This window comes from Xenopus laevis, chromosome 9_10S, assembly GCF_017654675.1.
Source record: "Xenopus laevis strain J_2021 chromosome 9_10S, Xenopus_laevis_v10.1, whole genome shotgun sequence".
In the NCBI taxonomy this organism is placed as follows: domain Eukaryota; kingdom Metazoa; phylum Chordata; class Amphibia; order Anura; family Pipidae; genus Xenopus; species Xenopus laevis.
In genome coordinates this window covers 15,442,433-15,470,148 of record NC_054388.1, presented here as the reverse complement: position 1 = coordinate 15,470,148, position 27,716 = coordinate 15,442,433, and the positions used below count along the sequence as shown (strand labels likewise).

Below are 27,716 nucleotides of genomic sequence, written 5' to 3'. Positions count from 1 at the left end.
CATGTGTGGCGGGAAGAAAAACAGACTGATTGACAAGGGAGCTGTTGGTTTGGGAAGTGATCGTAATTTGTGAATCATAGCAAGAAATACAAGAAAAAAGTACTGTTTAGAAGAAAAGTGAGCAAAATATTTGTACAGAAACACAACAGTAAGCTAATTACATACTTAGGGCACGAGTAGTTATGTATTTAAATTAACGTTGAAGAATCGGCTGATTACACGTGCGTGCTACGTCGAGTTCTGCAACTGTGTGTCTCAGATAATGTAACAACAATTAACTGTTTCTATTGCCAGTGTAGCTCATATGGTGGATACAATCTGGGTCAGTTTTTTGTTGCTAGTCTGCAGAGGTGGTCTAAAAATAAACAAGAGATCAAGAGGAGGGAGAAAGTGACGCGCAATGGAAATACGGCGTGTGTTGCGAAGTGTATCATATCCAGTAATGTGAGAGCTGAACGCGGCTCTTGTTAAAAGAAGCAACATGTTGTGGAAAAGGGACCCGGTATAGAAAGATACTAGAAGATTATAGTAATGGTTAAAGTGTGTTAAAGGTAATTTCCCCAAATAACAGTCACATGTCATTTTTTTGTTTTGGAGTGTGTGGGCGTGGATTCGCGCTGATGAGTCACTCGCCTCCATCTGTATGGGTTGACATGGGGGTTTGTGTTGTGGTGTATCTGCGGTGAGGTCGGGTCGGGCCGAACTGGTGGCGTGACTTGCGCCACATCCTTGGATGCGTTGGGATGGTTCTGTTGTGGTCTGTCTAACTAACATTTTCCGTTGTTCTCCCTATTTTGGCGTTGTGTGTTAGTTGTATAGCGCTGACGGGGGCTGTGTGGCGTGTGGGTGTCGCTGCAGTTGCGTTCGTTATATTCTGGGTGTGTTCAGTGTTTTTTTGTGGACCCCAACATTTTTTTTTTTTTCATTTTTCACCAATTATGTTTTTCATTATTAGTCAGATTTTTTTCAAATTTATTCAGTGTTTGTGTCATTGTGTTCGCTTTCGCATTGTTTTATATCCTTTTTTTAGTTTGTTTCCAATTTGTTATATTACCTTTTCACTTTCCTTTTTCCATAGGGTGATTGTTTTCACACGTTGAGTGAACTCCATTTTTCCAGTTCATTTTTTTCAGTTTCCATTATTCTCCAGACATGTGTCTTTTGTGTTTATTAATTTTTCCGATTTTCAGCACTAATTTTTTTTCCGTGTTTGGTGGATTATTTCATCTCGCCATGTAATACGGTGTGGGTTGTTTGTGTGGGACACTAGCGGTGTGTCATGTTGAGGAGGTATGCGTCCGCTCTGGCCTGTGGCGCGGTCCCTTTCGACATTGAGGGGGTAGGAGGAGTGTTTATCGGAGGTGGTTCTCGAGAGTGTATTGATGTAGGATGTATCGGAATGGTACTGAGGCCGACATGTCCGGTTGTGAGACGCTGTGCGCAGCGCGAGTGAGCATTGAGAGGTAGGTGAGTCTATGGTTAGTGCGCGTGGACTAGCGACGTGGCGTATTGTGGTGACTGGTGTGTCGGTGCTGAGGCGTGGTTGTCGTTGGAACTGTGGGGTCGTCGCGTTGTAGACGTAGTGGGTGGATTGTGTGGTGTCGCGGCGTCGGAATCATCGAGTTTTTCTCCAATTGGATGGAGTTGTGCCGTGAGTGGATGGGTGTGCGTATTTATGAGTGAGCGTCGGGCTTGTGAGCTTAGTACGCGATCCGAAGAGTTGGAAGAGGTTACTAGATTGACATTCAGTGCATCACCAGACAAGTGAAGAAACGCGACTATTGTTAACAGGAGCCTTATTCAGTTGATGGTTCCTATGAAATGGTGGAACGTAACGAATGGCGGGCCGATGTGTGAGTGAGTCTTAGCTTCCAGGAGGTACGTGAGGCATTGAATCGTGTATGGGATAGAGACGCGTCGGCAGGATCGTGGAGTTGGAGGTCTTGGCTAAGAAGGAAGAGTGAAGGCGTTGTTGGATGGCCGGTAGTACGGACCGCGCAGTGGCTAGTTGGTGGATGGCCTCGCAGGGCAGGTAGACACCGATCTGTGGAGGAGGAGCGTGTGTATGGTGTGCGGTCGTCTGGTGTGCGCGCGCAGAGGGGGCGTGTGGTGATAATTTGCCAGCATATATATGGTGCGGGTGGGATGGGTGGTAGTCCAAAGTATGCATGTATAGTGCCTGGAATCGTCGGGTGGTATGGTGGGTTGAGCGCGCTGAATGAGGGGCGTAGAGTGTAATTGCGTTTAATTAACAATCAACTGTACCCTTTTAATATTTCCGATAATAAGGACAACGATAGACCCCTACCCACATGGGTAATGAATGCCCAGCGGCATTCATTCATGTGAGGAGGGTACTAGCGGTGATATTTCAACTGGAATTGCAAATTGCCAGCAACCAATGCTATACCTGTAACCTTGCAGCTAATTTGATTAGATCCAAGTTGGCAGAGAGCCTAATTAACAAAGACATCGGACCTTGTTAATGGACTTATATAGAGCTCACTCTGCCTGCTCATCGGTTGGTGTATGGCTCGAGTAGTGGGTCTGGGGCGCGAGAGCAGCGCAAGGTCGTGTGTGGTTGAGTGTGTTGTTGCAATTCTCCCTTAATACTTCTATTTTAATTTTTATTTTTTTCTGATTATTTTTTATTTGTTTTTTATTTTTTAATTTTAATTTATTATTTTGTTGTATATTGTTTCGAATTTCTTGCTTTTTTTATTTTTCTTGTTTCCATTTGATGCCTGCTCTCGGTTCGTCGGTGTTTTTTTCTTTATTCTTCTTTCTCAATCTTTGCTTCACTACTTTAACTAACACAACATTGCAAAATAGTGGTTCTGTATTTGTTTTGCCGGTCTTTTTACCACTCATACTATATTGCTTCTTAAGTAGCCGCTGTTTGGTCTACATTATGGTTGGATATGATATTACACCATGTCGACACACAGGCGATTTCCGTTTCGCGTCTTACCTCTTCCTCTCCTCTTTTGATGGATCCTTGTTCTGATCCACGTATCTCGTTTTTGACACTCCTACTGTCCCAACCAAGAATATTCAGAGACCCAGATTGGTATCTCGCCTATAATGGGTTGATGGCGGGCTGGTTTGCCGCCGATGTATAGTATGTTTCTTGTGGTTGTGTGGCGGTGTTGATATGTCGGATGTGGATCGATGAGTCACTGATCACCGTGCGATCGTGTTCCTAGTTTAGGACTGGGCTTCCGTGCCGTGCTATGTTGTACGCGCGCGCTGTTCTGGCGGCTCGTCTTTTCGCACGGGCCCGCTTGGTGTCTGACGGGCTCATCGTGTGTGTCGCATTAAGTCGTGAATGAGAAAGCGGCAGTTTATTTATTGTGGGTCAGACTGTATCAAATTGGTCATTGGCAAAATCGCAAATTTGATTCTCTATGTATTGGCCGTATGAATTGCTGCGTAGGCGTATGACTGTGAATGGACCGCCGTTTTAAGAATATTGGAATTGATAGTTCTGTAGCTTTCCGTGCCCAGTATTCCATAGGTGACCATGCTGAGATGAAAAATAAAAAGTCTGATGAAACTCAGAAAATAGGACCCTAGCGAAGAAGCTGAACTATAGTCTCTCTCTGTGAACCATTAGGGATGGTATTGCCATCTGGGCCCAGGGCCTTATCAGCTACATTACTTTTGCTTAAACATAGTCCTCGGGCACTGATAACCTTGTTTGCTCTGAAACTATGGCATCATCTTTACAAGAGTGGGGTCTGTACCTTCGGAAGGCATCCCCTTTACCATAGATGATAGGTCATCCTCTCCACCAGGATTTTTCGCCCTAATTCTCTCATCTAAATTAGATCTTCCGCATGTACAGTACTCTTCTGCTCATTGCCTATTCGTCCATTGCGAAAGATTAATCATCTCCTCCTAGTTCCTTTTAGCAAGTCCTCTTCCCAAAGCAAGCTTGTACCATCATCATTGGGTTGTCGCCCATCGGCCGTTGGCATAAAGGAGCCTATAAGCCAATGGGATAAATCAGCACACTCAGTTCCTCTCAAAAACCCAAATCCCTTGTCTCTTTATAGCCGAATGCTCTTAGGTGCTCACACTAACATACAGTCATATGAAATAGAGTCTCTTGGGAAGCCCCTCTCAGTGGCGCTGCATAATAATTGTATTTAGCCAGCTGTTCAACACAATAGAGGCGCGTCAGAAGCCTGAACTTCATGGCAGGTGTGTCCAATCATGAGAAAAGGTACAGTACAGTATTTAAGGAGTCCAGTGCTAAGTTTGTGCTGCCCCTTTGAACAGTGACAGTCATGGGAATCGCTCAAAAGCAACTGCTCAAAAGATTGAAAACAAAAGAATTGTTGAGTATCATTGGTTTAGAGAAAGGCTACAAAAAGGCTATCTCCAGAGATTTAAACTGTCAGTTTCAACTGTAAAGAATGTAATCAGGAAATGGAAAGGCGCATAGGCACAGTTGCTGTAAAAACCCAGGTCTTGCAGGCCAAAGACAATACAGGAGCGGCATATGGCGGAGTGGGATTGTGAGAATGGTTACAGACAACCCTTCAAAGATCGCTGCTGCGATGGTGAATCTGTACATCATTCTGTTTCTAGAAGCATTCAGCCAGATTTGCACAGGGAACATCTGTGATGAGGAAAGAGCCCTTTCTGTTGTCACGCAAACACAAACAGAGTCACTGTATTTGTATGCCACAAGCTCATTTAGACAAGTCCGCAGTCCATTTTCTTGGAACAAAGTGTTTGTGGACTGATGAGGACGAAAAATTTAGTTATTTGGTCATGACACAAAAAGCACTTTGCATGGCGGGAAGATAAGCAGCACCTGCATTCCGAAGAAAAATGACCGATGGCAATCTTCGGATTTCGGCTAATCGCCAATGGTCATTGGTTTTCCGCATGTCCGTGTCCAGTGGATTTCCTAGGTTTTGGGTCTGTCCTGGTGAAATTTGGAAGATGGCAGCCCTATATTAAGGTGCTGATTGGAGCTTTGACTTTAAAATTTATGCATCTTGTGTGGTCATTTTAAACCTGAAAAGTGAAGACGGCATGTATAATGAAGGGCAAAGTGCCAGTTTACTTTGGAGACCTCTTAATCACTACAGAATTTGTATCTATCGCACGTTGGAATTGTATGAAACCTCCATACATAGTGAGATCAGGAGAGCTTTTTGCAACAGGGGGAATGAGGTAAATCTTGATCGCGCAGATGTGGCTTTGAAAGTCAAATAGGAAGATATTGGCAGTTCAAAGCCTCAGTCCATTGGTATGGGTCAAAATGACTCTTAGGTGATGTTACGCCAGCTTCCGCGCTCCTGCGGCGGCCACCGACGGGTCCCGCACGGGATGAATGACGTTGAGGTTCAGATTTGATGTACGGAACGATACAGTCTGATGCATGTAAGAAGATGCCCCTCACAGTAACTGGGTGAGCATACACCATTGTTGGCATCACCGTCGCAGTTACCTAGTAATTCTCATCTCTCAAACCACCCTGGTGGGGGACCAACAATAAGAGATGGATGCTAAAGCCTGGAGTGGGTAGTTATCTGGGAACTGGGATGGGCTGAGATTTAAGGATATGGATTTATGTCCTGGAGTATTTAGCAGAAGAAGGTTTTAGAGCTAATAATTGGTGGGTGGCACAATGGTCAAGAAGAGAAAGTGAAGAGGGAACAGAAACGGGGTCTGACTCGAGCAAATGCGCTGTTGTGAAGTGTTTATACATGCCTGTTGAGCCTAACCCAGACGCTTGTGCCTTACTCAGGGCCAACAGGATGATGGAATTTAAGTGTACCTTGGGCATGCGCGACTGGTCTTCCGATCATCCATCACGCAGGTTGGAGGGAAAGCACGGTGCCGTTGAGAGTATAGTAACAAACCATGTGTATAACTAGTGGTGAAAATCAAATAATCTCGCCATGTACTTGTGGCCACTAGGAATGAAAAAGATCTCATTAGGCCATCTCCACCTGCATCAAACATCTGGAGATATAAGGGTGATTTCCAACTGGTTCATGCCTTGGATTTCATTTAAAGGCATCTCTAAACCCAAATAAAGAGACATGGTAAGATACTGTTAAAGACCTAGAGACTCTTACACTTTTGTAAGGCCTAGGTTCCCCTGATTTTTCACGTTTTTGGCTTTTTTTAAGTCTGACTTATGACTGCAATCCCACAGTCACCACCCCAGTAAGTAGCTCTGAACGCCCAGATGTTGCATCTGATCCTTTCTTCCAGTTTCTTAACACTTGGTTTTGAGGAAAAGAAAGTACTTAATGGAGAACAGATTCCCACGAAATACATCTCTTTTCCTGGATATTGTCTTTCACAAAAATGCCATTAACCTTCCTGTTTCGCCTATCATAGCAGGGATGCGACTGACAGCAATTTTTCCTCACTATGTACATTTACACCTTCAAAACTATGTAACTGATAAAATTCTTTTAATTGAAAGATTTCTCCCACACATTTGCATTTACACAATGAGGTTGCAAGACTATTTTGTGGCACACAGTTGATGCCGAATCACTATCCACCAATAATATCATGTCCTGCATATAAAAGGCCTTACAGTTCAGCTTGATGTCCATGCATTCCTCGGGATGAGGGTTGAGCAAAACTGGTCCTACATAAGAACAATTGATAATAATTCCATTATATGGAAAGGGTCTAGGGATAATACTGTACTTAAATATCATTAATTTCATTTACAAGGCCAACTACTCCAAGCTGTTGGATAAACTTAAAAGAGACTTGGCTCACCTGGCACACCTACCCCTGTCTTGGTTTGGCCGGAATTGCCGCGGTCCAAAATGACATTACTGCCAAGACTGTTATATTTGGTTTAGAAACACTACCATTACACCTTCGCATGAACAAGACCGTCATATTCTCGCAAAAGGCAATATCAGAACTTTAAATCTGGAGCGGTAAAAAAACCTAGAATCACAGGCAAGATCATGACTATACGCCGAAATCTATGGGGGGAATGGGGGTCCCTAACATACACCGTTACTATATCGCTAGCCCCGAGGTGTGGGTTGGAGGCTATGATACATGCTGCCCGCCCAACCAGCGAAGCCCTGGATCTAGAAAATTGAAAATTACTATAACCTACCCTCTCCAGGCTAGCTCACCTTTTCTGGATACCTAAGGGCTTCCAGAAGGTGCTCCCTGCATATTCTAAGACCCACGTCACAACAGGCTTTGGATCTTTGGGGATGCGATATACATAAAGGGTCAGGTCTGAGTTACCTTACTTCCAGATTTCTAGTGTCTATCTTTTTCCAATATACGGATTTATGCCTGGTTGCACTTAAGCTTGACTTTACCTCCCTGGATAGCGGCCAAAGTTTGACTACCTTACTGGCTCTTTCTGGGTGTGGAATGCTAGTGACAGTGCGTCGTCGTTTCAACAATGTAGAGAAACATATGACATACCCCTCACAATTTTTTCAGGTAATCTACAAATCAGACATTTACGTGGAAACTTGCCCTCAAGTCCACATACGAACAACGCGCTAACTATTTTAACACCAGTCTGTCACAACCGGTCATATCCGACTTCACCTGATCACCAGCCTCTATAGCACACATTGCGTCAGACACCACAGCTTGTCTCGCCAGACGCCTATATTGATCGAGTGGGAAAGAATGACGCTTGTTTTTCGATTTCGACAAAAACTTTGGTCATGCATATGGGACATGGCCAAAAAGACATCCCATTCTGCGCTGTCTCTGCTGAGAGAGTCTATAAGATTATATTCGTGTGGTACTATACCCCGTTATACGCATTAGTAACTCTAGCGGAAATCCCGACCATGCTACTGTTTCAGAGGCTGCGGAGAACGGGGATGCATTTTTACAGTACTTGGTGGACGTGCACTATTGCCCAGGCAATTTTGGGGAAGGTTGCCACTGCCTGCTTCTCGAGGTCCTCCATCTCACCATACACGCCCTCCCCACAACACTTTTCCTTTTAGGCATGTAGAATCCCAGTAATGACAAGACACTCGAAAAGTTCGCATAAGTTGGCACGCATATTCTTACAGCGCAGCAAGATCCTTTACTGCAGCTATTGGAAAAAGTCGCTCATTCCGGAGTTAACAAACCCTTTCACAAAAGGTACATTGGATCAGAGCGATGGCAAGTCCATTCGAGCCAGACTTTTGACAGGAGTTACGAAGGAGGAGCTGGAGTGGCATCCTGGACCCGTTACTTGGAACGCTTCAGGTGGGGACGGGCAACATTGCCAATGTAAAGGCAGCTGCACATAGGCGGTGTAGGAAACGGTTGCTTCATCTTAGTTTCTACGCATAGTCTGGTGTTGTGAAGACGAAATACTATTTTCTGACACCTTTTCTCTTATTTCCCTATTTTTTCTTAATGCCCCTTATTCTTTTCTTTAAACTCTCTCTTCGCCCTATCCCGCCTTTTTAATTGGAGATACAGTCACTTTAAAGCTTTTTTCAGTAATAGTTCATTGTGGACACCACGTTTATTGATGCTGGCTGGTGTAGATACTTTCCTTGCCGTTTAACTTTAGCCGATGTCTTGTTGTTGCAATACGTTCTGGCAGTCTGTACTGTGTTGAAGAACATCAATAAACAATTCAAATTTTAAAAAAAAAATATATATTTATTTCAGGCTTCAGTTTGTATAATAGTGGAAATCATATGGCAACATCTGTAACAGGATCCTGTTTTGCTTGATCTCGGTCCTTGAGGCAGGTACAACTGGGTATTCAAAACGAGGCTCTGGGAAATAGAAATCCCAAACGACAGCCACCAACAGGTCCACTAAATAGGCAACTGTTCTATGGGAAACTGAGGGTAATAACTTCACAAAGGTGTATAGCTATACACCGTTTATGGATATTTTATATAAAATCTAGCATTCAGCCATCCAAAATAGCTAGGAAAACAATATAGCCATTCCCTTTTGGAGGATCACTCGGTCGCACTTTGTTAACGGAGAAGGGAGTTTGAGGGTGGCTGATTAAAGCGAGAAATCAGGCTATGGAACAAACTGACTTGTTAGTTTGGATTCAAATATCAGGAAGAGAGTCCACCACTGTCGGTAATCATATTTTAATAGACAAAATCAACAATAAAATTTCTTTTAGGGTGGTGGCAGATGGGGAGATTAATCAACCAGCGACAAATCTTCTCTACTGCTGGCGAATAATCTCTCCAAATGCCTTCGTATTTACAAAGTCACCCGAAGTTGTCTCTCAAGGAAACTTTGGAAATCTGAAGCGATTTGTATGCCATCCCACTGGTGATTCGTATTCTTGCCAGCGGGAAGGCATTTCGGGGGGAGTTTAATCATCCACTGTAGAGAAGATTTGTCGCTAGGCAACTAAATACCCTATCTGCCTTCACCCTTCAACAGAAATGAGGTACAGGTATGAGATCCGTTATCTGGAAACCAGTTATCCAGAGAGCTCCATATTACAGAATGGCCATCTCCCATAGACTCCATTTTATCAAATAATTCAAAGTTTTAAAAAATGATTTCCTTTTTTCTCTGTAATAATAAAACAGTCCTTTACTTTGATCCAACTAAAAAATATATAATTAATCCTAATTGGATGGCAAACCAGGCTAATGGATTTATTTAATGGTTTTTCATGATTTTTCTAATAGACTTAAGGGTATGAAGAAAATCCAAATTACAGAAAAGATCCCTTATCTGGGAAGCCCCAGGTCCCAAGCTTCTGGATATCAGGGTCCCATAGCTGGCTACAGAATAATTACCATCTTCTGCATCGCGTTTAATCCACATATGCCAGCGAAGCATTCGTAGGAGATATTAAGTTGCCCCCAGTAGAGAAGATTGTTCGCTGGCTAATCTCCCCGTCGCCTCCACCCTTAAAAACAGAAATGGAATACAAATTCTGTAATCCCCATTTTCTGTATCGCTTTTAATCACATTATAGAAGATCCAATCCTGCTTTAGCTAGGTATTTGAGTATTTTTATCTACAGTTATTCCTGGACACTAACCCTAGGGCAGAGGTGCCCAAAAGGTAGATCAGGATCTATTAGTAGACTTTAAGCTGGGACCTTTAGCCTTATAAGAAAGGAAGCCTAAATATACCAGTAAATCCTAAAGTAGTCCTCTGTCAAAAGAAAAACACTGCCATTTCTTTCCTTCTATTGTGTACACATGGATTTCTGTATCAGACTTCCTGCCTTCAGCTTAAACCTCCTTGCCCCGGGCAAGAGGCATGCTCATTTGCTCCTCTCTCCCCCCCCCCGCCCTCCCTTCTCTGCTCTAATCTGAGCCGAGCTATAAGTGAGGCAGGGAGAGACTCAGCAGGAAGTGATGTCACACCAGCTAATACTGCAGCTGCTATCCTAAACAAACAGAGAGCTTCTAAATAAATAAATATAATATATATATATAATATATATATAGTTATATAATATTATACTATATATATATGATATATAGGCATTCTAGCTTGCCACTTATTGCACTAATCTATTGGCAATTAAAAATGCCTCCTAGCCTATCCATCTCCTTTAAGATTACCTGAGAAATATTGTTTTTTTTTTTTTGGTTAAATAAAGCAATATACATTTCCCATAATCAGTATTTTGTATTTTTCATGGAACAGAATGCTACAATGCTTTTATGGATGTAGAAGTATGGGCACTCCTGCCCTAGGTGTATCATTGAAGAAAATTCTAATACACGAGGATAGAGACCTTCTTTTGAGCTTGTTCAGATGTGGGGGAAAAAGAGATGCATTTACTGACCATAAAAAATAATTATTTCTCCCCCAAAAACAACAGAGGAAGTGTTAGAGCTGAAAGTAAGGATCACATTTACATGGGGGGGTTCTGAGCTACTTACTGGCACGACCTGGGTCGCAGTATATGAGTCAGACTAAAAGTGAGATATTTAGGGAACATAGGTCTAAAAGAGTGATAAAATTGTATGGTTTCTCAAAACATACAGTATCATGTTAGGGTAAAAAATGCAGAATTTCATTCATATAAGACTTCTTTTTGGTTTTACTTTTGCCACTATTTTTCCTCATCATCCTTATCCTTACCCGATCTTTTACTGCTGAGAACTTTCACCACAAGGTTCAGGCCAGTAGACTTTGTGCAGAGATGAACTTCTCCAAAGAGCCCCCCTGGCACCACAAACAAAAACTGATTATTTCCAGGGATTTGGGCAGAATGGGAGAGAATATGTGTTGAATAGTAAGGCAATCCACATGAAATATAATTACTACTTGGCCCAATTCTACCTACCTTAGAATTAATTCAGCGGACCTTAGATTGTAAATTCACTGGAACAGGACAGATGGAATGTGATAGGGACCTTGGATTGTAAATTTACAGGGTGAGGAACTGATAGGATTGTGATAGGGATTTCGATTATAAGCTTTACTGGACAGGGACCTTAGATTGTAAACTCTCAGGGGCAGGGATTGATGGTAATTTAATAGAGGGCATAGATTGTAAGCTCACTGGGGCAGGGTAGATGGGTTATGTGATAAGGGGCCTTAGACTGAAGCTCCACTAGGCATGACTGATGGGAATGGAATAGGTACCTTAGATTGTAAGCTCACTGGTGCAGGAGAGATGCAAATGTGATAGGGACCTAGAATTACTACATTACTGGGGCAGAGGCTTATGGAAATGTGATAGGGGTCCTTTAAATTGTAAGTGCCAATGGGCAGAGATAAGTGGGAATGTGATAGGAACTTATAGATTGAAACTCCACTGGGCAGGGACTAGTGGGAATTTGATAGGGACCATGGATTGCAATCTCCACTAGGCATAGACTAATGGGAATGAGATAGGGGCCTTCATTGTAAGCTTTTTGGATAAGGACCGATTGGAATGTTATGCAGACTATAGATTGTAAGCTCCACTGGACAAGGACTAGTGGAATGTGACAGGGAATTAGACTGTAAACTCCACGGGGGCAGGGGCTGATGGAAATGTGACAGTGATTTCAAAATTGTAAACTTCCCTGGGGCAGGACAGGAAGAAATGTATACTTGCCAAAATGTACATTTCCCTCCATGTATTTCTACTGCTTCTGCTACTAGTAGGACAGTGGAGAAAAAAAAAGCTTTAATAGTTTATCACCCTATTTGCGTACTGTGATAAAGTTACCTCTCTGTGAATTTTTATATCCATCACTGGTGTGTCCTGTGTTTCCTGCCCCCACTAGGACTGGAGAGGCTGTTAGTTGTGTTCTCTGGATCTGCTCTTCCACCGTGTCCTTACAAGCAGTAGAGGGGTCGAAGTAGAGGGACGGTTCAGCCTCAGTGTTAGTACCCCCAATTTCTTGGCTTCATGGTCTTTAGTGCTGTTGGTCCTGTAAGCCTTCCTCCTCTGTTTGACTGGACTGGCTGGAAGGGAAACACAGTGTATTTGAACCAAACTGTTGCCATGTTAAACACAGTTACTTTTTAGATACCCATTATTTGTATTCAATTTGGAGTGGATAGCCTCCTATACATAACTAGTGACTTCCTGGACCTACTACAGTAGGGGGGCATAACTACCTGTATCTAGTAGAACTGTGTCTAGTAATCAAGGGAAATAGTATTAACTGGTTGCCCTGAGGAGAGACAATGCATTGGATTATCAACAAGTTGCACCTGCCCTGGCTATGTGATTTATATAATCCCACCCTCTCCTCTCATGTTTACCAGACATAGTCCATGTTCAGAGGATTCCACTTTGGTTGTTTAGAGCTTGTGAATTCAATTTGTGATTGGCACTGTCACTATGGCACCTCCCCCATAGATCTGGGACTCTCAGAGCTCAGAGAAATGTGATCCCGGGGGGGGGGGGGAGAGGAGCAGAAGGAACCAAAATTCATGTATAAAAACCAACATATCAGCCTTGCCTTATACACCAGATATGCAACATGGGGGGTTTCTAGGCCAAACCAAAGAGCACAGGTAGCATTTCAAGAAAAATCTCTTCATTTAAAGCAGGACATTTGAATCTGTAGGTGTTGAACCAAAACTGGGTTTAGGGTGGGTAACCATTGACCCCCCCAAAATAAAGTGAGATTTCTTTTTTGCAGTAGATCATGGTACCTATTAGGGACATTGACATACCTCCCAAATTTGGAAGTAAAAAGAGGGATATAAATTTTTTGTCATGTAGCGCGGCAATTTTTTTTTGACCACAGACCCATTTTTGTGGCCACACCCGTATTTACCATGTTCATTTAACAAAGCCAATAGATTGGATTCGGTTAGACTGTTTCGATCACTATGCTTCCGTCCAATGAAAGCCAAAACACATGGGAAAAGGAGTGATGAATTCCAGTCAAACGCAGTGGGTTGCTGCAAAACCAGTGCTTTTATTAACACAATAAAGCACTGGTTTTGCAGCAACCCAATGCGTTTGACTGGAATCATCACTCCTTTTCCCATTGTGTTCATTTTACAAAGTTTGGGCAGGTTATAAAAGTTTGAAAATAATTTCTCCTTATCTAAACTGTTAAAATGACTTATTTTCTTATCTCAAAAATTGTTACAAAGTATCTTAGTTGCACCTGTTAGCTGTACTGGCCTCTCTGGCAAAAGCCAATTAAGTTAGAAACTTTGTTTCTTTTTCTGGCTGTTCAGTGCAGAGAAAAGAGGGACTTTCCAGTACAAATGAGGGACCTCAGGTTGAGCTGTCAAAAGAGGGACTGTCCCTCTGAAAAAGGGACAGTTGGGCAGGTATGCATTGATAATTATTTCTAGGAATCTTGACTCCTAAAAGGATTATAGGCATCCTATTCAAAAAGGTTAAAGGACTTTATTGTTTACTGAAGGATCTGTACTGAAGCAGGTGCCTAGTGTAGACAGTAGGGATGCACCGAATCCAGGATTCGGTTTGGGATTCAGCCTTTTCCAGCAGGATTTGGATTCGGCCAAATCCTTCTGCCCAGCCGAACAGAATCGTAAATTGCGCATATGCAAATTAGGGGCTGCGAGGGAAATCACGTGACTTTTTTGTCACAAAACAAGGAAATAAAAATTTTTTTCCCCTTCCCACCCTAATTTGCATTATGCAAATTAGGATTCGGTTCGATATTTCGGGCAAATCTTTCGCAAAAGGATTCCGGGATTCAGCCGAATCCAAACAGTGGATTCGGTGCATCCCTAGTAGACAGAAACATACTGTATAAGATAGGGGCAAATTTTATGGGCAAAGTCGTTACTAACAGCAACTTTTGTTCACGGATCCGCACCACACACAAATTTCTGCAGTGAGGGAAAGTGCCCCCTCTTTATTAATTTACATCACCACCAACATCAACGTTTTTGGGAGTAACAACCTCCCTTCATCAGGATGTAATTACAAATGTGACAAACACCTTTATAAGTATAAGCCGCCTCTTCCCTCTTGATCACAAAATCAGGTAGGGGCAATTTATGGCACACAGCCTTACTAAGTTATTAACAACTACTCATTACCAGGAGCTGGGGGTGGTTATTCAGAGCTCCTATTCAGAGGGGCTTCTCAAAGCAGCTGTGTGCAAGCGCCTTTTCCTATTTAAACAGCCCCCAGCTAGTGGCAAATATAGGGTCGGGTATCCGAATATTCCCAAAGATGGGTGTCAGGGAATTCATTAGGTTGATTCATTTTGAGGAGTAGGCATGTGGCTGAGCTGGGATATTGAGGGAGAGTAGGAGTGTAAATGAGCTGGAAAGTGAAGGAGAGAGTAGAAGTGTGGCTGAGCTGAGAAAGTAGGGGTGTGGCTGAAGCTGGGATAGTGAGTAGGAGTGCGGTAATTTAGTATATTCCAGAGGGGGTTCTAAGGCATGTAGGCCTTACTAGGTTAAGGTAGGTGTCACTCACTCTTTCTTATTTATATAAGAAAGAGTGAGTGACACCTACCTTACCCTAGTAAGGCCTACATGCCTGGACTGGCAATCTGTGGGTTCTGGCAAATGCCAGAGGGGCTGCTATAAGGTCCCATATAAAGTCAGTATTTAGTGGGCTGGTGGGGGCTGTTTGAGCCTCTGTTGGGCTGATTGGGCCGCTATGTACCTGAAATGCCAGGGCCTATTTTAATACTCAGTCTGGCCCTGAAGGCCTATAGAGTTAAAGGAAAAATCAACAAGCACTCTGGAAGCCTCTTGTAGTAAGTAAAATTATCGCTTTATTTCAAATACATTAAAACCACAATGGTTTTAATGTATTTGAAATAAAGCGATAATTTTACTTACTACAAGAGTCTTCCGGAGTGCTTGCTGATTTTTCCTTTAACTCCACAAGTGCATACACCCTTGGCTACGGGTTCGGGGCGATGCACCCGGACCGCTTGAGACGTCGGGTGAGTGCTTTTCCCTTATCTACCAGAGACTCCACACCGTAACTTTTGTTTATGTGATTGACCTGGGGTTTCTACACCCAGGCCACTTTCTTTAGCGGGTGAGATATTACCTATTACTCATCCAGCGAATATATCAATTAGTAATTTGTATTAGGACTGTGCAGCTGTTATTTTCCCACCTGAAGGCCTATACCCAGGCTGCTTAAAGTATCATGTGGATAGTCCACTTCTGGTAGAAAAGAGGCTGCTCAGAGTTCCTCCTCAGGAATAGAATACCATGGTATCAACAGGAGCAAATACACACTGGGATTCATCCTGCTCACTATATTGTTGCCGCTACAGTCCCTGTACAATGGAAGACAGGCTCTCCTTGTATTAAATCCACCAGTAAATATAGGAGGATTGCATGTCCAGCGCAGTAAGGACAGTTCTAGTGGGTAGGCAAGGAGCTCAAAGCCGTCTTGAATCATGGAACCAGAAAGGCTATCTACATTTAAAAAAGAGAGAAAGATGCAGCTGGAACATGGGCAAGCAGTCAATGGCTATGATAGGAAACGCTCATAACAAGACAGATCAATGCCATGCTGTGGTCAACTCCAAAGTTACAAATCTAAATTTTTAGCCACATGGTAAAATACTGCTCCTCCAACGTATGAACTATACAGAGGCATGACCAGCACCATCATACCAACCAGTGAGCCTGCCCACCTTAAATGGGTACTGGCCCAGAATACATAGTATTGCAAGATGCAACCATGGAGGATGTTCAGATTCACAATTTAGCTTAGGAAAGCCACACTTTTTCCTGATAGTTGTTAAAGGAGACATTTTATACAAATCTTTTAAAATAATACCCCCTTCAGTGCAAAGTGCAGTGATGCAAAAACAACCTTAAAAAAGAAAAAACCCCTCTGAAAAACCATTATGTAAGAGCAGATGAGATACTCTAGGTTGAAATGAAGAATGGGAGTGTCTATTCTCCCACAGTATTCCCTCACCTTTTCTTTATTTTGTTTCACTGTTCTCTCTTTGTTATCTACCCTCACTCTGATCCAGTTCACTTTTCCCTTTCTGTGCCGTTGGATTTTTTTCTCATGCACCCTGCCCTCCTTATTGACAACAAAGATAGAAGAGGCCTATAATGATCCTTGGTGGTCAGAGGGGCTACAAGCCAAATGACACAATGACATAAATAAACCTGCCATGAGAATTTGCAGTGCAGTTCCATTCAGGTGTTTCTCAATGGTGTGTCTCCCGGTCTGCTAAAGCTGTGGTAATATAAAGCATTTGACTTCCGGTCAGATTGGGTGCTATTCTTATGCAAATCCTCAGGACTCTCCATTTAGAAAAGTGTGGGATCCGACCTGAAGTCAAATGGTTATTGCAGGTTAAGCAGACAGGGAGACAACAGAAAAACACATGGGTAGATTTCTTCTTGTTTATCTGACAGCTTGGACTGTGATGATTCCAGGTGAAATTCCGGAATCTAGTGCAACACAACAGTTCATTATATATTCATTACTTTAGGACACTTCCGTTTTTGGTGTTACTGTTCCTTTAAGTCTGTTAATTTTTCCTTCAGCCTTGGCCCTTCATGAGTAGTTGGAGGTGATCAACCTTTCCTCTGGGCCAGACTCTTCAGTTAGTAGTTTATGATTTGATGGAGGTGGTACCAAATGCAGAGGAGTTGCTGGTTAATCATTGCATCCAAAGTTACTCAGGCATTGATGAACCATGAAAAATCTGAGGGCCTTTGAGCCATGCAAAGTAAGTCATGGTTGACCTTTGAAAGTTGCCTAGTAGTCCCAGATGAAGTTTAATTGTATGGTCAAATTTGGTAAGAGATAATGCCAAGGATAACAAATATGGTATCTAACGTCTCTTTACAAAGGTCCAGTATTGGAAGGGCAGGAGACAGACTTATTTAGAAAGAATTAAGCCAAATTTTCATGTTGTATTGGATCTGGGAAATATAGTTACTCTCACTAATATGTACACACCTGCTCCAGATATGGCAACTTTCATGGAATGCTCATTTTTCTTGAGACTCTCTAGCATTTCCTTCTGAAGCACTTGCATTTTCTCAAGCTCTTGTTCTACTGAATTTTTAGACTTCGCCAGAATGTTCCTCCTGCTGAAAAAAAAATCTGTATGACTTATGGAAATAGTGACAAAGAACAGTTTTAAATAAAACAGCCTTTATTGGTGCAAGGGGATTACAGCAACGTTTCAGACCATGCGGTCTTTTATCAAGCGGGTCCTTTATCAACTGCGGGTGCTGGACTCACTTCTTTGTCAGTATTGCCAGTGGAAAGTGGCCATTGGAGGACGTGCACCCAACTAAGGAAGAAAGTGAAAGTCGTGATGACTACTAGTCTGCTAATTGACTTATGGAAATAGGTCACGGACCCTTGTCCACTCTAAGGTTGAACAACACTATGGTAAGTTTACAGTGCAAATCATGAAGGCAGGGCAGTGCTGAGCTAGTGCTACAGTATCCCTACAACTTGCTTCATGGGAAAATAGGTTTACCTCCTTAGGTTACCTACAGTTTATTAGCTATAAAAGAAAAGAAACATTAGCCAATCAGGGGCACATCCTGTTGTGTCAAGAGTCCCAACCTATCATAAAAGGTCCCTATTGCTGTGTCACACTATTGCTATCAGTTATCTACTGCTGAGATTAACACTCAGTGGCTGGCACAGCGCAGACATACTTCAGTACAGTTGGAGTTGAGGGCATGGTCAGTTGGGCTTTGGTTTTGGAGAGGTGGTGCCATGATGGCTGCTTGTGGGTTGGCCCCTGATTACTGGAGCGTGTCTGTCTTTAGTACTGGATCTGCAAAAGAAAGTAGTAGAAAATCAGTGCACCCCTTACGCCAACAGTCACATCTTTTTAGTGCCGTCTCTCAAGAAGAATCAGAAGTCAAACTTGCACTGGCAGAAAACACACAACACAGTAGATTCTAAGCCAGTGCTGGATGGATGTAAGCAGGGGGACCAGAGACCACGATGAGAGTATAATTTGTCTGCGTATGTAATATGAGCGAAGTACATTGATGACTATGTGAGGTAATCAATTGCAAGTTAACAGCAAAGTACCATGATGGACATGGATTTAATTTAAAACTCCGCTGCACAAGAAAATTTCCCAGTTTCCTGCAAGTAAGCAGCCAGGGTTACTGGGCTCCTGCAAAGAATGGAAACAAATCATTCCTAAAGAATTGAAAATGTGGTCACTGGGGATGATGCAGTTTCATTAGCCTATAGGCATACGTACCCTTTTCGTTTTTTGCATGGTGAGTATTAAGATTGTGCGGTCTCTTTTTCCAGATGCATTATGAGGATCTTCTGCCGATGTTTCTTAGACATCCGCCTGGCAGACCTGTTGTAGGGAGAGACGGTGATAGCAGAGATAAATGAGAAGAGCCAGATAAGTTATGACATGGCAGAAACATTCCAGTCAATAGGATTTCACTGTCTTAAAGGGAAACAACACCCCTAAACATTATAAGGTCTCGAAAGATAAATAGCCCTTATGTGAAAATGCTTCATCTAAATATGCAGAAGCATTCATCCTTTGATTGGACGATGGAGCCCTTTGTACTCCCACATTTTTTCCTGTTAGTCAAGCCACCTGAAAAAAATAACGCAGTTCTCGGAATCACTAAGGCCATCATAAAATGGGGGCTCAATGCCGACGGTAATATTACACACATTACAGACCAATTGAAGCATCACAATTCCATATAAAGTATGGCACTCGGAGAATTAAGCGTGCATGCAAATGGTATCAAACTATGTTCTCCATAAAGTCAAACCCAACTAACTGAATAAATTAGACAAGCTGAAAATAGCTGTGGCATTGCCTTCTTTTAGCACAACACAACAAGAAATGCATTCAACTCAATCCACTAATGGCTCAGAATTATCTAAACAGTGTCGGACTGGCCCACAGGGATACCGGGAAAACTCCGTGGGCTCAGGTGTCAGTGGGCCCTCATGCTGCTAAACATTTGGCCTTTTCCATGGCCATTCCCTATTTTTATCAGAACAAATAGGCTAAATATAGAAAAATAGAGTATAGTATGTAAAGAAAAAGAGACTAGGAGAATAGAAGTTGAGTGAGGAGAGGAAGAAAAATAATGGGCCCCTGGTCTTAAGATTAATTGGTGGGCCCTTGTCAAAAGGTTTTGGGTGGGGCCCCTGGTGGTCCCAGTCCGACACTGTCTAAACCTCCCAAATGGTCAAACATGCCAAAATGGGAGAGTAATTCTTATTGTCCATCAATTTGTAATTCTTTGCTTCACTGCATATCTAACAATACTGTCAGCATCACTGGGTCCTGTACCAATATAGAGCCAGTGGTCCCCTTCCAATTAAACATGGGGATCTTAATGAGATAAAGCATAAATAAAAAATACCCCTCAAACTTGCTGGCACTGACAGATATGGTTTCACTCTGGGTTAAAAAGAAATTCATATCCTATAGATGCTACAGTTCCTGCCTGTGTTTCAAATGAGCAGTGAGGTGCCTGCCAGAAGCACAGTAGGAGGAGGAGGAGGGAGGATAGCCCATTACATCCCTGCTTTCACACAAGCAAATACAGGCTTCAGTTCCCTATCAGGTCACACCCTAAAATGTGTTTTTAATGCATTCAGGGAAATACAACCTGGAATTACAAAGGAGGCACAAGTAGAGTTTGGTCAAAGTAGGAGATGAGGGGAGAATTAGAATGAGGATCAATAGCAGCTTATGTTAGTTCAAAAACATTTCTGAAGGCAATGTTCGGTGGCAACTTAAAGGGTATGGCCCTGGCCTATTCTTTGCAGAGTCAAGCTCAGCGCACCATCCCATCTCTTTGTCCAGCCAACACCCCAAAAGGCAAGTCTAACCAAAGCAAGTCAAACGCCCCATACTTCTTTTAGAACATGCAAATATATTAGCACTGCACTCAGCACGGAGGTCCCTTACACTCCCAGCAGAAAAGCCTGAGTATTTGTCACTTACCAGCATTTATACAAGTCTCTGAAAGCGGTTTCTGGTCCGGGGGAATATTTTTCTGCGTTGGTCACTTGGTCTAAAGAACAGGAAATGGAGACAGATGACATGTGGCAGACAACTCAAATATATAAATCTGTCCCATGTTTTTGTCAGTGTGGTTTTATTGAGGTGTGCAAGAGAGCAGGACTGTTTCCCCAGCCTAACATTGTCCATTAGAATTAATATTCCTTATCAAAGATACATGAGCTGACCCCCACATCTCCTTACTGGGGTCCCACTTATCTAAACAGCATGTAAACATGTGCTGAACTTGCAGCCAATCACTATCAGGAAATAAACATAAAATGTGATTGGCTGTAAACTCACTTTCTTATTCTGGGATCAGAGGTGAGCGGAGCATTGATACAAGTGGGCATTAAGGGAAATAATGGCAGAAATTAAGGAAATCGCTATTGGAGTGTGACACTGGCTAGTGCCTGGATATTAGCCTTGGTTTTGTGTATATTCTAATAGAAAATATCATTATGGGAGGAATGGGGAAACAGGCAGACTACAGACAACTCAGGATAAATACACAGAAGTACATCCTGGCATTTGGCCGCACAGACAACCGTTAAATAACGGATTTCTCACTTTCATTTCTGGGATCAGAGGTAAGTGGATGCACAGCACACACTGGAGACAATTTATGGAAAATAATGATATAAATGAAGAAAATCACTACTAAATTGAGTCACTAGGTGGCACCTGGGATATTAGCCTTGGTTTTGTCATTTTAATAGATTATAGGAGAGTTGGGGTTGGGGGAAGGAACAGGGATGCAGGGAGACTACACACCTGTCAGGCTAAATACAGAAAGTATAAAATAACATTTGGGATTCCAATTGCTTTATATTTAAAATAAGTATAAAATAATATTTGGGATTCCAATTGCTTTATATTTAAAATAAGTGCAAGTTAAGAAATAATAAAAAGTCTGAAATCTCCTATGTTAACATATAACGGGGTCACTATAGCAACATCTGGAGTGACATTTGCTGTTCAGGTTTCTCCTCTAATGCTATTAATATTTATATTTCTCTCTGTATCTCACTTTGTATATAACATTTACTTCTTAATAAAGCTGTTAAGGGAAAGTTAAGAAATTCTTAAGGGGAGAAGTCTGAAATCTCCCATGTTCCCATATAACAGGGGTCACTGACAGTGTTTGGAGTGACAGTTGACAGTTGGCCACTTGCTGTTCAGGTTTCTCCTCTAATGTTATTAATATTCATATTTCTCTCTATATCTCACTTTGTATATAACATTTACTTATTAAAAAGCTTTTCAGTAAAAGTTAAGCAATTATTAAGGGCAAAAGTCTGAAATCCCCCATGTTCCCATATAACAGGGGTCACCCAGTGTTTGGAGCGACAGTTGGCCACTTGCTGTTTTCCCTCCAATACTATTAATATCCATATTTCTCTTTAGACCTCACTTTGTATATAGAACTGAATTCTTAAAAAGCTTTAAAGGAAAAAGTTTTGGAGCTGCAACTTCCCAGTCACTGTTACTCATGTCCTGAATGTCCCAGAATCCCTTGTCACACCTGCAGCCTGTAGTCTTCTAGCTATTAATGAACTACAAATCCCAGCATCCCTGTCAGACCTTTAGACTATAGTACAAATCCCAGCATCCCTTGTCAGACCTGTAGCCTATAGTACAACTCCCAGCATCCCTTGTCACACCTACAGCCTGTAGTTTTCTAGCTCTTACTGACCTAAAAATCCCAAAATCCCTTGTCAGACCTGCTGCCTATAATCTTGTTACTGTTACTGACCTTCAAATCCCAGAATTCCTTGTCAGCCCTGCATCTTGGGGTCTTCTAACTGTTACGGAACTACAAATCCCAGCATCTCTTGTCAGACCTGTAGCCTGTAGTACAAATCCCAGCATCTCTTGTCAGACCTGTAGCCTATAGTACAAATCCCAGTATCCCTTGTCAGACCTGTAGCCTATAAACTTCTAAATGTTACTGACCTAAAAGTCCCAGCATCCCTTGTCAGACTTGCAGCCTGTGGTCTTCTTATTGTTACTGAACTGAACTACAAATCCCAGCATCCCTTGTCAGACTGTAGCATATAGTACAAATCCCAGCATCCCTTGTCAGACCTGCCGATTGTGGTCTTCTAACTGTTACTGAACTACAAATCCCAGCATCCCGTGTCAGACCTGTCGCCTAAAGTACAAATCCCAGCATCCCTTGTCAGACCTGTAGCCTATAATCTTCTAAATGTTACTGACCTAAAAGTCCCAGCATCCCTTGTCAGACCTGTAGCCTATAGTACAAATCCCAGCATCCCTCGTCAGACCTGTAGCCTGTAGTACAAATCCCAGCATCCCTTGTCACACCTGCAGCCTGTGGTCTTCTAACTGTTACTTAACCACATATCCCAGCATCCCTTGTCAGACCTGTAGCCTAAAGTACAATTCCCAGCATCCCTTGTCAGGCCCGCAGCCTGTAGTACAAATCCCAGCATCCCTTGTCAAACCTGTAGCCTGTAGTACAAATCCCAGCATCCCTTGTCAGACCTGCAGCTTGTGGTCTTCTAACTGTTACTGAACTACAAATCCCAGCATCCCTTGTCAGACCTGAAGCCTATAACCATCTAACTGTTACTGACCTACACATCCCAGCATCCCTTGTCAGACCTGTAGCCTATAGTACAAATCCCAGCATCCCTCGTCAGACCTGTAGCCTATAGTACCAATCCCAGCATCCCTTGTCAGACCTGCAGCTTGTGGTCTTCTGTTACTGAACTACAAATCCCAGCATCCCTTGTCAGACCTGCAGCTTGTGGTCTTCTGTTACTGAACTACAAATCCCAGCATCCCTTGTCAAACCTGCAGCTTTTGGTCTTCTAACTGTTACTGAACTACAAATCCCAGCATCCCTTGTCAGAACCTGCAGTCTGTAGTACAAATCCCAGCATCCTTTGTCAGACCCTGCAGCTTGTGGTCTTCTAACTGTTACTGAACTACAAATCCCAGCATCCCTTGTCACACCTGAAGCCTATAACCATCTAACTGTTACTGACCTACACATCCCAGCATCCCTTGTCAGACCTGTAGCCTATAGTACAAATCCCAGAATCCCTTGTCAGACCTGTATCCTATAATCTTCTAACAGTACAGTTACTGACCTTTCAAATCCCAGCATCCCTTGTCAGACCTGCAGCTTTTGGTCTTCTAACTGTTACTGAACTACAAATCCCAGCATCCCTTGTCAGACCTGCAGCTTTTGGTCTTCTAACTGTTACTGACCTACACATCCAGCATCTTGTCAGACGTGTAGCCTTAGTACAACTCCCAGCATCCCTTGTCAGACCTGCAGCCTGTAGCACAAATCCAGCATCCCTTGTCAGACCTGCACTGTTACTGTCCTACAAATCCCAGCATCCCTTCCCAGACCTGCAGCCTACAATCTTCTAACTGTTACTGACCTACAAATCCAGCATCCCTTGTCAGACCTGTAGCCTGTAGTACAAATCCCAGCATCCTTGTCAGACCTGCAGCCTGTAGTACAAATCTCAGCATCCCTTGTCAGACCTGTAGCCTATAGCACAAACCCCAGCATCCCTTGTCAGACCTGCAACTTGTGGTCTTCTGTTACTGAACTACAAATCCCAGCATCCCTTGTAAGACCTGCAGCCTGTAGTACAAATCCCAGCACCTTGTCAGACCTGTAGCCCTATATCTTCTAAATGTTACTGACTTAAAAATCCCAGCATCTGTTGTCAGAGTTGCAGCATGTGGTCTTCTTATTGCTACTGAACTGAACTACAAATCCCAGCATCCCTTGTCAGACCTGTAGCATATAGTACAACTCCCAGCATCATTTGTCAGACCTGTAGCTTGTGGTCTTCTGTTACTGAACTACAAATCCCAGCATCCCGTGTCAGACCTACAGCTTGAGGTCTTCTAACTGATATTAAACTACAAATCCCAGCATCCCTTGTCAGACCTGCAGCTTGTGGTCTTCTACAAATTTAATTTCATTTCATTTAAAGTGGGAACTTTGCTTTAATGCTGTTGAAGCAAAAGAAAAACTGATGGTAAATTTTGTTTTTTTTGCCAGTGGAAATCAGATTTTAGAATTAATGGTCAGAATAAAAATAACAGATAAAAACAGATAAACAATATATATAAGTTTAGGGTTTGTTTTTGTACAATGGGAGAATTGGTGAGGGTGTGAATACTTATATAAGGCAGTGAAATCCTGATATGTATAGCAGAGAGGACTGGTGCATGTGAGCTTACAATCTCTTCTTTCTTTCTGTTTCCCCACACAGTGAATTTTGCGACGACGAAGCGTTTTCACAGCGTTTTCGAAGCGATTTTCAGAGTGATTTTCCGAGTGATTTCACAGCGATTGTTTTAGAGATATTCAGTGATATTCCATCTGTTTTTGGCGTTGGATATAACATCTTCCTTTGACGTCAGATGATATCTCTTTTATAACCCAACAGCTCTTTTAAGAGCTAAAAAAACTTAGGCGCAATGCTATTCTGCGCCCCCTGGAGGAAGGTAAGTCAACTGCTACTGTTTTAGCTGAATTTAAGGGTTTTGCTGAATAGAAGAACAGGTACAGATAAAGTATAAGAATGTAATAGGACTCTTTCTCTTCTCCTTCAGCCACAGGCGGAATCCAGAACCCTCCGGAGACTTATGAGGTGAGTAGAAAGGAGGGTAAACACTCGCCAGCTACTGCCGGAAGTGAGACATGTTTGTTACCCTGGGAATATTATGTTTTATCAATAAAATCTTCCTTTTTCTATTTATATTTTCCAGCCTCCTGATGGTCGCTGACCAAGGATGTGCTTGTTGGAGTGGGCGGCACTGGAGACGTCTACAAGGTAAGTTAGCCAACACAATTCCTAGAGAGTAGGGGGACTGAACAAGATTGTGATCACTACACACAATCAACACAATGATTTTAGGCAGACATATCAAGCTTCTTGGTTTGGGGCTGCAATTAGACCTCTCTTTCCTACTTGTATATAGTCAACCTTTCTGTCTTATTCAGGGACGACACCCATGCGTAGAGGCGTGTAGCGTGAAGATCGCCAACATCAGCCCGAGTACTGTATCTTTATATATTCCAATCACTAATATATCAATCCTATTTGTGTAGATGTCTATGTGAACTAAAGGGATTTCTATTACTCCACTCCAGGATGAAGAGTCAGTCTGCAGGGAGCTGAAGTTTCTCCAGCAGTTCGGAGGCCACAAGACATCGCCCTCTTACTATGGAGCCTACTACAGGGTCCACTCACTCGGAGTGCTCATCGGAGCTCTTGGAAGTAAAGAAATGATCTTACTGTAATCGTGTTCATATCCTCTTTTGCCAAAACGAATTCCACTGGAAGTGACAGAATACATGACCTGAAATAATTCTTCTATATATTGCAGATTGGTTCTTGAATACTGTGGTGGCAGGCCTCTCTGTACAACCCTCATCAGTAAGAACCAATGGCTAATCCCTGAAGGAGACCTGGTTGGCTATGTCTGCAAAACACGGGCTCATTTAAAGGTAAGGGCGATCTTACCTATTAAAGGACTCTTTCTATATGGCATCTTTATCATAAAATACTCTTAATGATATAGAGGATGTTTATATCTCTATAACCATATTATATATACCAGAGGGCAGACATACCACAGAACGGGGCAGATATATATAGAATCAAGAAGCCGAACAGATGACATAGAGAGAGAAAGTGAAGATCAGTGGAGTAAAACTTACAGTTATCAAGAGTAATGGATGGTGGGCAGAGATATATAGATGATATGGAGTCAGGGGGTTTTCATAATATAGAGATATATACTAATATTATATAGGTTAAACAGTTATAATATATAATATATAAGATTCTAATATAGATACATATATCAGTCGACTTCATGGACACAGCTGGGACCTGGACCCCGCAAAACTGGGATTGTGCCAGAAGCGAAGGGACACACATTGGATGCACCAGGAGACCTGGGGAGGACAGAGCATGGGATGCAAAGTATAGTATGATACTTATACATACTTGTAACAACCGGAGCAGTTACATAATATCAGTGTTAATGGGACATAGAAGCAGTTATTTCTCATGGAGAGAAAAGAGTTTTTCTGAACACGTATGAGAGCAATCTCATATATATATGATAGACAATAGTAGATATGATATAAATATTATTGCTCATATATAGATTAGTAGAAATAGAGATGTTATGATACTGTAACTGCTATTGGATATATGATATTTGTAGATATATATATTATATTATAGCATTTTTTTTTTACTTTTACAAATAATAATGGTAATAGATATTATTACTAGGGGGTTGCATTGGGCTATTTTAGAAGTTATGTAAAATATATATGATTCTGTTTAGCCATAATTGAGCTGGAGAATGGCATTTAATATGACCCATGATATATTGCTAATATGTTATATAAAAAGAGAAGTGCAGCCTTTTTACTTAGATTTAATATACCATAACCCAATAATATATATTCTAATGCTCTTTGGTGTGTCTTTTGCAGTGTGACATCTGGTCGGCTGGGGATAACCGCCATCGAATGGCTGAAGGAAAACCACGTAAGTGAAATTCACAACATTATGGCTACTTTATTTTATACATTGAGCAGCAAAAGTTTTATATCAGAATGGGAGGAATTTGGATGATTTGCTCATTTACAGCAAAAATACTTTTTCTATGATTAAATAAAATAATAATTCTAGACATTTTGATGCACCTGATGTATATGTTTTTCAATTCAGCATACACGGCAATATCCAGTTGAGGACTGATAATTGAAGCCCAACACCGAGGCTTCACTCGGAAACTGGTGAGTCTGTCCCAGCTCGTGTCAGATGACGATATTGCAAATACATGTATATTCTGGGTATAGCTAATGGTTACTGGGGTGAGGGAGAGGGAGAGAGAGAGAGAGGGATGGATAGATAGATGATGACAGCCCGCATATAGATAGCTAGATGCGAGAGGGATAGAAAAATACTAAGATAGATAGATAGATAGTGATAAATAGACGATAGATAGATAGATAGCAGATTAGACTGCAAAATATATGTATATTCTGGGGTATAGCTATGGTTTACTGGGTAAAGCTTCTGGAGGAATCTGGAAATCTGGGGATTTTTTTTGCTAGCTTAAAGCTAAAATCTCTGGTTTTCAGGTCACAGCATTTTTGTGTCCTTCTTGGAGTCTGTCTGAAAAGGATCCCTTCGGAAGAGAGCGAGTGCTGAAGCTCCTGCCAGCACCCTTCGTCACCAATACCACCAAGAAGATCGTCAGGCGCTGAGATTAGAAGAACATCTCCGGACTCTGCAGAACTTG

At 42.2% G+C, this 27,716-nt stretch overlaps 1 protein-coding gene and 1 long non-coding RNA gene across 4 annotated transcripts in view; one reads left to right on the top strand and one right to left on the bottom strand.

Annotated features, from left to right (window-relative positions):
• Nucleotides 1–27,716, top strand: part of LOC121398884 (targeting protein for Xklp2-B-like) — a 100,772-nt gene that overhangs the window by 4,986 nt on the left and 68,070 nt on the right. The gene's annotated exons all lie outside the window — the stretch shown is intronic.
• On the bottom strand, nucleotides 15,673–20,381 carry LOC121398898. Its single transcript, XR_005964601.1, has 5 exons — nucleotides 20,331–20,381; nucleotides 18,600–18,704; nucleotides 18,037–18,158; nucleotides 17,321–17,454; nucleotides 15,673–15,807 (listed from the first exon to the last, which is right to left on the bottom strand). It is a non-coding gene; the product is annotated as an uncharacterized LOC121398898 (long non-coding RNA).